Below are 14,617 nucleotides of genomic sequence, written 5' to 3' on the forward strand. Positions count from 1 at the left end.
AACTAGTAAACTATACACACATTGAAATCAATGCCTCTCAATATGTTGACAAAGAAATTTAGCAACAAAGCAGCAAAATTAGATACAAAAACTTAGATATAAAAAATAAAGAATAAGAAACCGTGTAAGACTATCAATGTAAGACTTTCAAGAGCTAGTCTCTTATGAGACAGTAGAATAAAAGGGGACAAATATATTTTTCTTGAAAATATGGGAGAACTAAATTTCTTCCTCTTGAAAAGACTAGATTAATTATTGTGTTGTGAATTGCTTAAATGAACAACACTAGGAAAAATAGCTCCAGGAATTAGATTTTCTGTTCAATATTGTGAGAGCTGTATATTTTTAAAGGACTTTGTTTCTGCATGAGTGCTTGAGAAATATTACTGAGGATAATAATAGGAAAGACAGAATATATACTGTAACATTCCGGTGTACTAATTTTGGAATGATGCAGTTTTGAATTTACAATAAACACAGTGGGAAAACAGCATTTTAGATCTGGTTTCAAAATAGTCTTGTATTTTCATATTCTGAAGTTACTACTATAAATTGTTTTTTGATGATATCAGGGTTTCAACCTAGGTTATTTTTTATTTTTATTTTTTTAAAAAAGAAAAACAGTCTCTATTAAACAGAATAAGCAAAATAAGCTTTTGTTGTGTTGCTGTAGCTCCAACCATTTTCGGTGTGTCCTGCATGCGTAAGGAATATGATAATGTCCTTCTGTAGTAACTAAGGGCCAGATTCACACAGGTATTTAGGCTCCTAAATTCCATTGAAATCAATGGAAGCTATGAAACTTTGTGGATCGGGACCTCAGTGTTGGTAAGTCTTATCTTCAGTCTAAAGTTAGTAGCCAATAGTGAGAGTTGTCTTTGACTCTTCTTTTCTGAGATAAAATTATCAATTTTACAGTGCTGGGATTAGATTTATATGATCTTCTATTTCTGAGGTTTTCCACACTGTTACGGTTTCAGTTTAAATCAGTAACAAGAGAAATCAAATAGCTGGGCTTAAACACCTTGATTAATCAAAGATTTAGTCAAAAATTAATATAGCATAATACAGAAAGGAAGGCCAATACCTTGATAACCAGTCTGGGAGGCAGCAGTGCAGATGTTCAGCTGTCTCAAAATTTGAGTTTCACTTTATTTCTATGTATACTAAAATTGTTTAAAACCGATAGGGGTTTCACCATTTCTTTGTATTGCTTCAGACCTAACATATTATTCTTATCTATTTTCTTTGTGTTTTGGGAAGCCTTTTTTTCTAGGCTGGCACAGACTCTGCAGTAAACAGCATTTTGGTTTGACCATAGCATTCCAAAAGTCAGCAAAACTTTAGAAACATCCTGCATTAGCTATAGCTTGGCACAGAGGGCATGTTAGCTAAGCATCAATAGAATTGTTTTTGTTCTTTGTCTGGAATTTTTCTATACCTAATGTTGAGTTTACAGTACTTCACATCTCACCTTTTATACCTTAGGGACTTTCTCTTATTTAGCTCCATACATTCTGCAAGACATATTTGTAGTAGCCAGTGTGACAGGGTCAGGCCAGATGGCTACAGGAGAGTGATAGAAGGCAGATATATTAGCCCCAGATTAAGCAGGTCCCTTTTTCCCAAGTAATGTAATGGGCAGTTCCAGAACAATCAGGAACTTGCTGGAACCAATTAAGGCAGGTAGGTTAATTAGGATGCCTGGATCCAATTAAGATGCTGCTAGAATCAATAAAGACAGGCAGGCTATCAAGGTTCCTTCCCCACTATGAACTCTAGGGTACAGATGTGGGGACCTGCATGAAAAACCCCCTAAACTTATTTTTACCAGCTTAAGTTAAAACTTCCCCAAGGTACAAACTATTTTACCTTTTGCCCTTGGACTTTATTGCTGCCACCACCAAGCGTCTAACAAATATATAACTGGAAAGAGCCCGCTTGGAAACGTCTTCCCCCTCCCCCAAATCCTCCCAAACCCTACACCCCCTTTCCTGGGGAAGGCTTGAAAAAAATCCTCACCAATTTGCATAGGTGAACCCAGACCCAAACCCTTGGATCTTAAGAACAATGAAAAAGCAATCAGGTTCTTAAAAGAAGAATTTTAATCACAAAAAAAGTAAAAGAATCACCTCTGTAAAATCAGGATGGTAAATACCTTACAGGGTAATCAGATTCAAAATATAGAGAATCCCTCTAGGCAAAACCTTAAGTTACAAAAAGACATAAAAACAGAAATATACATTCCATTCAGCACAGCTTGTTTTATCAGCTATTTAAACAAAACTGACTAACGCATATCTAATTAGATTGCTTATTAGCTCTTTACAGGAGTTCTAAGCTGCATTCTTGCTCTTGTCCCGGCAAAAGCATCACACAGACAGAGAACCTTTGTTCCCCCCCGCTTTGAAAGTGTCTTGTCTCCTCATTGGTCATTTTGGTCAGGTGCCAGCGAGGTTATCCTAGCTTCTTAACCCTTTACAGGTGAAAGGGTTTTTCCTCTGGCCAGGAGGGATTTAAAGGTTTTTACCCTTCCCTTTATATTTATGACACAGGCTAATCAGGACACCTGGTTTAAAAAGGACCTCACTTGAGTCAGTAAAGGGCGTGCAAGAACCTGAGAGGGAGAGGGCTGGAGGACTAGGAATACAAATGCTATCTGGCATCAGGAAGAAGGTCCTGTGGTGAGGATAAAGAAGGTGTTGGGAGGAGGCCATGGGGAATTAGCCCAGAAAGTTGTAGCTGTCACACAGCTGTTAAAGAAACACTGTAGACAGCTGTGATCCACGGGGTCCTGGGCTGGAACCTGGAGTAGAGGCCGAGCCTGGGTTCTCCCCATCCCTCTCCCCACTACTGGATATAAGAGGAGTTGACCTGGACTGTGGGTCCCACCAGAGGTCCCTGGCCTGTCCCCTGACCCACTAGGTGGATCAGCAGAGACTGAGGGGATTGTTCTTCTTCCTTTTCCCCATGCTGGCCAGTGATGAGGTTACCTGAGTGAACGGCAGGTTTGAGCCACTTGCAAAAGTGGCCAAACTGAGGGCTACTGTGAATCTCTGAGGGAAGCAAATCCGGCAATAAGCACAGGACCCATCAAGGCAGAGGAGGAACTTTGTCACACCAGGTATAGTAGCATACCTTAAGGCTGGAGGGCTGAATGTATTTCTTAAGACCTGTTGTGTGATACTGCAGGAGAATACAAGAGTCATGCGAAAGTTACAGCATCTAACTGTAGTACAGTTTTAAAATGATACAGTTTAGCATTAATATAAAGTATTCTAAATGTAATGTATTATACTTCTTTACTGTTAACTGCTTTCTTATTTTGGTTACACAACATCTCACTTTTAAACACACTTATAGTTACAACAATGAACACATTACATTACTTGATTAATAGTGATATGGGGATGCATATATTTTCTGGTAGATAGCAAATAACAATTTATCTTTCTGGTTAATAATTCTGTTTCTGAAAGCTGTTTCTCCAATATTCTGTTTACAAGAGTCAGCTCCACAAACTTTGATAAAGTCCATTCTTTATAGCGTTTAGCAATGTACAGTAAAAGCTGTTTTATCTGGCACTTCCACCAACTGGAAAGCTCTATAAACCTACATTTCTGATCTTCATTTAAATTCTGGTTTATAGTCCGGTTGGCGTGGGGCCGGCAGGAGTTTGGGCGCCAGAGGGGGTGCAGGCTCTGGGAGGTAGTTTGGGTGCGGGAGGGGGCTCGGAGCAGTGGGTTGGGGTGCGGGAGGGGATGCGGGTTGCCGGATCTGTGGGCTACTCGCCTAGGGCGGCTCCCTGCAAGCGGCAACTTGACCCGGCTGCTCCTAGGCAGAGATGGGGCAGGCGGCACTACACCCGGTCCCCGCCCCTCCCTGAGCACTAGCTCCACAGCTGCCATTGGCTGAGAACCATGGCCAATGGGGGAGGCAGGGCCTGTGGGAGGAGGCAGCGTGCAGAGCCACCTGCTGTGCCTCCACCTAGGAGAAGCTGGGACAGGTTGCCACTTGCGGGGAGCCATCCACGGTGAGTGTTCCCCAGATCTGGCACCCCACATCCCCCTCCTGCTCCCCAATCCGCTGCCCCCCTGCATCCAAACTCCCTCCCTTTTAATCAGCATTTTTGACTTACCGGCACCCTCCTAACATCCTGGATAAAACAGCTTTTATTGTACTTAACTAAAACTTTGCAAGCAGTGGTTCTCCCCCCTCCCCCACCCTCCTTTTGCCTTTGGTCAGGCTGCAGAGTAACATGGGGCTTTGGTTTAGTTTGGTCAGCAACACTATATCACCTATACATGCCTTCAACCTATCAGTGGAGTATCTCAGTAGCTTGCCCATGGTCTTGTTTGATTGGCCTCAGCAGGAAGCGAGTTCCACCTGGCCTATGTAGCTGGTTACAAGAGGCCACGGAGCCTCCAATAGGATGGTGTGTGTCTTACAGGAAGTAACCATGGGATACTGTCATGGAAGCTTGGAGGTGGTGGAACCTGGCTGCACATGGAAACAGTTACTTGACATATAGGGCTCTGTGTAGCCTGCCCTGTTCAGGTGGCACAAGCCCTCCAACTATTTATTTAAAAAAATGCTGGATTTGTAATAACTATATTTTCACCTCTAAATACAACCATTTGTCACTTTCTGTTTATCAGTGGGTTTATTATGAAAAGAGCATTTGACGTATGCTGTTCAGTGTTGCTGTAATATCTTATGAGTGTGTAATTTGGTGACTTTTGACCAGAATTCAGTCACAGTAAGTGCAGTCTCAAAATATGAAAATGTGACTCTCAGAAACAATCTACAAAAGAAAAGATGGTCAGTGTACTGTAGGTAATGAATGCAATATATAGCCTAGTGTAGCAAGAAGTGCTATTGCCAACCCATCAACAGACCAGTTGTGACCTTTATATTAATTCAGCTTTACTTACAGGTTCAATTTTTAAAAACTTTGTTACATAGGGAATATGCCGATAGGCATTTTGTGCATACAAAGGAAGACAAACTGCTGCATCTACTTACAGGTTATTAGTTTTTAGTTATAGTGCATGCAGAATAATGGGATGGCACAGCTGGGGTTGTGTGCAGGTTGGCTAGTTTCACAACACTGTGGAATTTTATAGCATCTGTGCTAGTGAATACTGTAAAGTAACACAATTGTAAAAGTTAGTGGAGAAATCCTTTGGTACACAGTTGATAACAGTCTGCTCTACATTCTCACTTCAGTATTTGTCCCCTGGCTTTCCTGTAGGTAATTATCTCAATAGCTGGCTGCTACTGCATCATTTTATCCCTGTTTGGATGGGCAGTGCACATGGGGTTCTGGCCTGAATCTGTCAAGCCATCAACTTTGTGTGTGTGTGTGTGTGTGTATATATAATAGCACCTGTAATCTGGAGGAAAAAAGGAAGACATCACTTCTGCAAGGCACACTGTTAATTGACTGTGACAAGGTAAAGTGGCATCTTAGGCAAGAATCTCTTCACCCTTTTTATCATATGGCTGGGCAGGGTAAAGGAAGAGGAGGCAGGGTTCAGGGGAAGGAAGTATCCTGTTTCCCACTGTCTGGTTAAAGCCATGAAAAAGCCTCTGGAGATTGACTAGTATTTTTTTTTTTATTGAATTGCTTTTTTTTCATTGTTTGTCCTTTATAAGAAACAATACACTGTGCCCTGAAGAAAAAGGCCTTAAAAAGGACTTGGGTGTGGAGTTTGTGTCTTTTCCCTGGCTGGTGAAATAGCTCACCATCTCACAATGGCCAAAGGCTAGAAGTCTCAAGATGGACCCAGACTAGACGTTCTGTATTTGAGTAGAGGCTGAGCAAAACTCCATATCCAAACATGCCTTTATTTTAGGATCCAAATTTTGTAAATGGCCTTTCTTTTTGTAATGGGCTGAGCCAAATCCCTGGTTTTAGACACCTCCTAACTTTGTGGTTTTTGAGCCCATCTGTTACACTCTTTTAACTTAGTAAAACTAAGAATTGGTTCTCTGTGGTATAAATTATGACTCTTGGGAGTCAGGAGAGGACCTCTGTCGTAACCATACAGCTAAGGGTAGCCTAGAATGCCTCCTTACCTGTAAGGGGTTAAAAAGCTCAAATAACCTGGTTGGCACCTGACCAAAAGGACCAATGGGGAAAGAAGATACTTTCAAATCTGGGGGGGTGGGGGGAAGGCTTTGTTTGTGTGTTCTCTGGGGAAGCAGAGAAGCATCAGGTCAGAAAACTTCTTCTCCTAAAATCATCCTAAAATGAGTTTCAATATTGCAAAAAGAGTAAGTAAATAAGGCATGGCGCCTTAGATTATCTTTTGTTTTTAGCTTGTGAATTTTCCCTGTGCTATGAGGGAGGTTTATCCCTAGTAATTTTTTTTGTAACTTTAAAGTTTTGCCTAGAGGGGAATCCGCTGTGTTTTGAATCTGATTACCCTGTGAAGTTACCTTCCATCCTGATTTTACAGAGGTGCTTCTTTAATTTTTTTTCTTTATAATAAAGTTCTGTTTTCTAAGAATCCAGTTTACCTATTTGGCTGGTATATTATTCTCAAGCCTCCCCAGGAAAGGGGGTGAAGGGGCTTGGGGGGATATTTTAGGGAACAGGAACTCCAAGTGCTCTTTTTCCTGAATCTTTTTCTAACTCACTTGGTGGTGGCAGCAATACCCATCCAAGGACAAGGAAGGATTTGTGCCTTGGGGAAGTTTTTATCCTAAGCTGCTAGAAATAAGCATTAGGGGGGTCTTTCATGCGTGTCCCCACATCTGTACCCTAGAGTTCAGAGTGGGGAGGGAACCCTGACAGTGTCTGAGCGCCATGGAGGGAGGCTCTGTGGCTTGTGCACACCTTTTGGCATTTAGGAAAATGTGCCTGGTAGCATCACTTACTACACCTTTTAAATAACATCTTAGTTAATGTTTGCCAGTACTGTGGGGCCAGTGATGCCAATACACCCTTCTGAGGCTTGGAACACAGCTGGTACAGCTTGGAACACAGCTGGTGTTGACTAGTCAATGTATTTCTCTCTGCAGTGCTCTAAGGCTAGATTAGGATGAATACTGGGCGAGGGAAGGAGAAGTTCTGATAGTGGGATCTATCAGAACGTGGAATAGTTTTCCAAAGGCATTGATGTAAGCCTTGTCACTGGGGCCTCTAAAATTTGGTTTGGACATCACAAAACAAAATATATTGTAAGTAATAGAGAGACAGGTAGGTGAGGTAATATCTTTTATTGGATCAATTTATGCTGATGAAAAAGACAAGCTTAAAAGAAATTCTCATCCACCTTGTCTCTCTAATATTTTGGGACCAACATGGCTACAACACTGCAAATGCTGTAATGAATGGTCCTGCATTGGGAAGCGAATTGTTTAGATGAACGCAAAGGTCTTTTCTTACTCTAATATATGAGAGTCACAGATGTGAGTTCTAAATGAAGAATAAGTCCATTTTTAAATGTCGAGAGGGAAAAAAAACTAAAAAGAATTCTTAAGACAAAATGACTGATTTTTAGCTAGAAATACTGAATTCTAATTTTGTTGTCTTATCAAACGTGAAAAGGCTCTGTTTTGAGCTCTTGATAGGCTGTCAGTTCCACCATAATTTGTGCAGATAATTATTCATAAATTAATAAACTACTTGTGGGAATCCAATGATGCCTCATGCTGTTTCTGATCTATTCCTAGGATATTTGCAGACTATTAAAATGTATTGAGGATTGGTTTCACAGTAACTTAAACATGTCTTAACTCTATAATAAGAAGTCTGTATAAAACACATTCTACTTTCAAAACGTCACAATTTAAGAAGATAGGGTTGCAAAGTTTACTTATTAATGCCAAACGACCTAGGAAGGTTTCTGGAGTGGTTGTTTTGTTTGGTTTGTCCTTTGGTAGCAAAACTGAAGTATGAAAGACATCTGTCACATGCATTGTAGCACACTTTAAAGATACACTAAACAAAAAAAAATAATTCTCACTTCCACACTGTTTATTTTAGCCTATGAGATCACCTTTTATACTTTCATGGCTCTAATATACATATATTTTCTGTGCAGTTTTCTTGCTTCATGTTGTCTGATTGGGAATTGTCACCAATGCACTAATGTCCAAATGCTGATGTAGAACTTGGCATAAATGGAGTCTATGTTGAGTCCCCTTTCTCCAAGCAGTATTGCGATATTATCCATTCTGCATCTTCAGTGCATTCCACAACAGCCTTAAGTGTCTGATAGTCACATTCATTCTGTGACTCACCTGGGATATAAACTGGAAATTGCTTCTTATGGCCTTGAGCTCAAGTGATTAAACTAGGCTCTCAACTGCACCTTGTACAGCAGAGTTGAATGTGTACTCTTGGCTTATTTCTCATGCACTGAAGTTGCTCTGCTATGGAATTGCCTGCCCCATTCCCTTGCCATTGACCTCAAACTCTTGGGACATCATTATAGGTGTGCTCATACAATTTATTAAACTGGCCACTTATGAGGCCAGGATCTAAAGCTAAAACTAAGATTGTTATTGACTGTAGGTCAGTATTGGGAGGATAGACACTAAGGCAGAGTTTTACATGGTATTTCCACTGGCTCCTTGTAGATTTTTATGGGTACTTTTAGTATTGAATGCTGCTCTGTGTGGTGTGCTTGGCTGGCATATTCTCTGTGTTTGGTTTGAATACTTCACCATCACCGCTTAAGTTCCATCTTCATTAGCCATCTGCACCAGTTTCAGTGTTGAATGTTGCAACAAAATATTGCTTACAAAAAGTGTTTCTGCAGCTGTTGTGTGGACATGCTGTATGGCCTGTTCTTTGTAAAATGATGCAGCATGTTAACACACCACACAGATATTACCATACTAGTGCCTGTGGTCTGTGGCTCTCTTGAGGCCGCACTGGAGTGATTATGGAAAAACCTGCAAAGTATTACAAGACAGGTCTAGAGATGGCGGTGGGCAGAATTGCAGTGGTGAATTGAAATGGTCGGGCTTCCAGAACTGGAAGACTATGGCCCGTGTGGCATCTTGCATTTAAAATTGTTAGTGCAATTTTAAAATGCAGTGTGTCCTAGCTAAATAACAAAGAGATTGGAAATAAGTGTTAAGGTCCTAAGAGGCATGTAATGAGTTACATTTATTTATTCACTCATCCACCTTCCTATTACACCTATAATCCTGAGCAACATGTATAGTTATTAATATGTACATAAAAATATCAACCAAATAGAGATCTTCTCCTCTTCCAGATGGTATTTTTTTTCCCTTTACTGTGTTTTATCTGGGGTTTCTTGGGGGGTGAGGGAGGGGAAGGAGGAAACAAGAATAGGGTGTGCATGTGTTTTGTAATTTGTTGTCTTTTGATATTATAGAGAGGCATTAGAAAATAGGTCTCTGGTAAAATGTATAGCTTTATATACTCCTATGTTGCAAAATGTATACTGTAGAATTTATAGTTCAACATAGCTGAGTAAGTGATGGTGTTGAAATCCTGCCTTTCAGTTGTTTCTAATTGTGAAACCTTATATTATATTGTGTTTGGTATAGTATGTATGGTGTATGTATGTATAGTATGTATAGTGTTTGGTATTTTATTATGGATAGAGTAAGGATGCTGAGTTAGCTGGAAGATGTTTCTACATCCAGTATCCTATGGGAAAGCAAGCATACTTTATTTGCAGTGGAGATATTAATGGTGCACACTTTGTTGCGTTTTCTTTCTGGAGAACAGTTGAGGTAACCTTATCCAGTGTTCCTCCATTTATAAATAACTTATCACTTAAAGCTTTGCTGCCATATGGTAAAGTGATATATCCTGTTAAACTGATTTAAGATTACACTTAACCAGGAGAAGTAACTGTGACGACTCCTTTGCCTTTTAGAGGATACGCTTTTATTCTTTTCATTTACACACCACCAAGAATCCTGGAAATGGTGGACCGTTTGCTCTTCTTCTTGATTATTAAATGCATGATTTTTCCCTTTAACCCTAAGTATTAAAAAGCTCTTGGGATACCTGAAAGGTTCTACCTTTTTAGTTTCTAAGATGAATCTGAAGCTGTTTAAAAAGAACCTTGCAACAGTTCTGAAATCAAAACTAAAAAGGCATGCTGTGGAAGTACAAATAAAAAAATTTTAGTGAGTAATACAAACCTTATGTGCTCACTAAAATGAAACAATACAATGGTTTGGAAACTTAGCTGAATTCCATCAAAAATCACCTCCTTGAGAAATGCAGCTACCAGGAATGGGTGCTAGGGACAAGACTGCTGATTTTTGTTGCCAAGCAACAGCAAAGTGAGGCTCACAGTCATGCTTGAAATAGATTCACCTAAGAAAGTATCTCACAAACAGAAGGAAGTATGAATTCAATGTTTGGGAGAGGGGAGAAAAATCTAACTAAAATAAGAACACTTTCCATAAGATATAGTTAATCAGATTGTGTTTCCAGTAGGCATTAACTCTTGTCAACATTCCAATAGGCTTCTAATATTAAGATCAAAAGAGCTAGAGATAGAAAACTACCTACTAGATTAATTCAACAATAAATTGTCTGATTTAAATTTATTATAAGAGTACATATAGCATTTTCACCTGAGGTTCTAACAGCACTTTTAATAAATTAATGACTAGAAATCCAGCACCCCAGAAAGGCTGTTTAGTATTAGGCCCATTTTATGGATGGATAAAGCAAGTTACAGAAGGATCAAGTGATTTATCTGAAGTCATAGGCCCAGATTCTTGAAGGTACTTAGTCTTCTAACTTCCACTGAAATCAGTAGGAGTTAGATGCTTGAATACCTTTTGATGATCTGGGCCAGAATTGCCAGGCTGGAACTTAAATCCAAGAGGCCTAACTTCAGGTTCCCTGCTCTAGCACTCAAACTACACTTCCTCTAGTAAACCATTAACATTACTAAATGCTTCCAATACTCTTGGAAGGTGTTGCTGTGAGTAGTGATTATTTATTTGTGTCATGCGCTCTTGCCCTTGGTTCAGGACACTTCATTCACACAGTTGTCAATTCTCTTATTTGTGTCCACACTGGTAGCAACTATTTCTCAAAGGCCAGCTGATCAGTGTCTCTCAGAAATCTACACTCTAAAAATGTATTTAGACACATTTGTGTATGGCTGTTTCTGAACACAACTTTTCCACGAGGTGCTTGCTGCCCTGAAGTGATGCCACTGCGATACATCCTCCTATCTCCTTAGTAATTAAAAGCCAAGTCAGAATATAAAATCACAAGAGATTCTGAAGTTGTTGGAAAGCAGGCTAATGAAATATGAAAACGAAAAACTGGAATATAGGATTAGTCATATTATGGACATGGTTGGAGTGAACAATCGGGTTGTGAAATGGATGCTCCCTAGAGGAACCTAGAGTAAGATAATAACAGGGACGTTCAAAGAAAACTCTCCCCAGTGTTTTAAAGGATGTGTCACTTTGATTGTTTCTCTCTGAGCTTACAGATAACACTTTAGCAAAATGTCATATATTGCATCTTGAATATTTAGTATTTTTATTCACGTGGGCAAACAGATAAACTAGACAAAATACTGAATGTATAGGTCCTGTTGAGAGTAATAGAGGAAAGACTACATCTGCATGCTCCACATTGCGATGATGATCAAGGAATTTGTCCAAGAGAGAAGTGTGACTGGACCTGGCTTTGGGATAATGCCATGAGAACACTCTGCAAAATTTGAGCTAATGAGTTCTAGGAACTTGACACTTTAATTGAAAGAAAAAAAAATGCTGGCAAAAAAATATTTTTGTATTGACACACTTTTTAACTTTGGCTGCGTAAAATACTCTGAAAAATAGGCTCTATTTTCACCCAGTCACAAAGGCACACAAAGTTATGAAATTTTGGTTTTAATCTCTTTGCCTCAGTTCCTCCTGTGAGTGAAAATGGATTAATAATGTTTCTTGTGTACTCTTATACTAGGATAACAAATGTCCTAGACATTTGTGAAGAAATTAATCCTCTATTCAGTGCAGTGTGTTGAGGATAAAAAGAAACCTTGAACAACAACCTCATCTACTGAACATTATTTGTCCTGTGCATGGAATGCTGCAAGAGACTGATGAAAAAAATGGTATGTCATCATGATGCATACACACAAGGGAGCAAATGTAAGGGTTCATGGACAACTTTAATAATGGCATTCCTTAATTGTTTTCAGTGCTTGACTTTGCAATCTTCTATTCTTTTACTACAGCTGTTTCTTAGTGGTTATTATAGACAAGGCTGGTAGTACTGCCTATGATGAAGTTTGACTGACAATACCCTTATAAGATGCTGTTTTTGGTTACTTATAATTTTGCTGATCTTTAATCATTTGAACTGAAATTTTCCATGCGAGGTGTCTACTTTAGGCTGGATTTCTTTTTGAAACCTGGAAAGTTTTTCAGCCAAAAGGATTCAGCTATTTCTGAGAACGAGGCTAGGTGAAAATAAGTGACTTTCCCATTAAAAAATTCTGGTTTCTTAATTTCTGAGTGCTTGACTTTCAACCTTGATATTCTTTTAATGTACTTTTTTGTCTGGAATATATATATTATGGCACAGTGGTGTGCAAGGCAGTGACAGTTAAGCCAAGGTCCCTGTCCTGAAGAGGTTACATTCTAAGCAGATAGTGAGTGGTGTGGAATGGGATAAAAAGAGATGCTAAGCGATAGATGCATGCTAAACTGCATTGCTCATGTTGTGTGTGTGTGTGTGTGTGTGTGTTTAATACTAACTCCTGACACTATTGTTAACCAGAATACATTGATTCTTTGGGCTAGTAGCACTGTATCCAACTTTTGCTGTAAGCCTTTTGTTTCTGATAATTTTAAATACTTTTAAATTTTTCATTTAAAGAAATGTATGTTTTCTAATATAAAGCATTTATGGGGACAAGTAGACACTTGAAAATCCATTAGCTCATTGCCAGAAACAAGGAAAACTGGAATGGACTCTTAGTTTTATCTTCAACATGTATAAGAAGTCTGTCTTTCTGGTACATAACTGGCTAGGGCTATTACCGGATGTTAAATGAAAATATCTGCTGGTGGCTCTTCCTCTAGTTCTGAGATGTTAATTATCGTCTTAAAATGGAGATTTAAAGGATATGAAGAATGGGAGGCAGGATTCTTATCTGTTAGTAAATTACAAATTCTATCTAAGATACTTAGTCTATTCTTAAGTGCAAGAATCTGATGTCAATGCACAGCATGCACTGCTACATAGATTGAAATTAGTCTCCGTTTGCATAATGAACAAAAATATCCTGAATTATCTTTGACTTTTTTAAACTGCAGAATCCAGGTAGTAATTTTTCGTCCAGATGTTAATAACATAAGAGCAATTTACTGCCAAAATTAATTTTCCATTATTACCATTCACCATTAACCTCTGTATAGTTTATTGCACAAGCTTTATTGGACCACAGGTAAATTTCACAGTTAAGGAAAAAAGTTCAGCAGCATGTTGGAGTAGCTCTTGCAACAATAGAGTGTTAAAATTTGTACAGCCTGGGAGCACGGAAGATTTCATGCAGCCCAATCTAGAATAGCTATGGTTTTATTATTATTTTTAATATAAATAAGTAAACCTAATTGAAGAGACAAGTTCTTCTAGATTATAAGGTCCTTGGGGAGGGTCTGCCTTTTTGTCTTTTATAGCATCAATCACATCTTTGGTATTGAACACATAATGATTCTGCTAAGCATCCCGAAAGCTAGTTCTAAACTCTGTACTGGTAGGGAATGGGGGAGACCTAGCATATCAGTCATCATTTCTCCTGTTTTTAATAAAGATCTCTGTCTGTTGAGGCCCATATAATTAGAACTGGGACATGTGGAAACATTCATCAAATATCAAGTACAGAAATGGTCCTTTAGGAACTATTTCAAGGGTTATATTTAAATGTATATCATCTTTATCTTTCTCATCAGTTTAGTATGCAATTTAAACTTAGTCACCTTATACTTTATATTTTTTATTGTTAATAATTCTGTTAATGAAATACAACACTCTTGCGAAGTGTTTTTACTGGGCTTTGGTTAAACATAGTGGTGGGTGAGGGAGGAGTAGGCATACCCTGTGCAATGTTGTAGATTGTATATTTAAAGAAGAAAAAGAAATGTAACATTTAAATGGGTGCTCAGTTAAAACAAACCACCATCATCAAAAATGAAATACTATAAGCAAGTTATGCCCCAAATCTCAACTGTCTGAAATAGCAACATCCTTGTGTGGGAACTCTGTCAATTCTAAATGTTTTTAATTTACTATACTATTGCTTAAATATTTTTTTAAAAGGAAGTAAATCTGAGCAGTTGTTCATGAAACTTAAGGTAGAGTGTCATATGTAAGACACGAGACAATTGCCCCGATATACTTGGCACTGATGAGACCTCAGTTGGAGTTCTGTGTCTAATTCTGGACACCACACTTTAGGAGAGAGTCCATAGAAGAGCAAGAAAAATGATAAAATGGTTTAGAAAATCTGAGCTATAAGGAAAGGTTAAAAAAAGCTGGGCATGTTTAGTTTTGAGAAGAAGACTGAGCAGGAACCTGATGAGTCTTCACCATCCTCTCTAACAGCCCTTAACATATTTGATCAATTGTTTTCCA

At 38.8% G+C, this 14,617-nt stretch overlaps 1 protein-coding gene across 4 annotated transcripts in view; it reads left to right on the top strand.

Annotated features, from left to right (window-relative positions):
- GALNT13 (polypeptide N-acetylgalactosaminyltransferase 13) overlaps positions 1–14,617 on the top strand; it is a 338,478-nt gene that overhangs the window by 6,799 nt on the left and 317,062 nt on the right. Inside the window, exon 2 of one of the 4 annotated variants that reach the window (XM_043505126.1) lies at positions 11,942–12,129. The exons of 2 other annotated variants lie outside the window; for them this stretch is intronic. The gene's annotated coding sequence lies outside the window, so the exon portion shown is untranslated. The remainder of the gene's footprint in view (positions 1–11,941; positions 12,130–14,617) is intronic. One more of the 4 variants, XM_038421727.2, reaches the window with a different exon arrangement.

The sequence above is a fragment of the Dermochelys coriacea genome, chromosome 11, assembly GCF_009764565.3.
Source record: "Dermochelys coriacea isolate rDerCor1 chromosome 11, rDerCor1.pri.v4, whole genome shotgun sequence".
Taxonomy (NCBI): Eukaryota; Metazoa; Chordata; order Testudines; family Dermochelyidae; genus Dermochelys; species Dermochelys coriacea.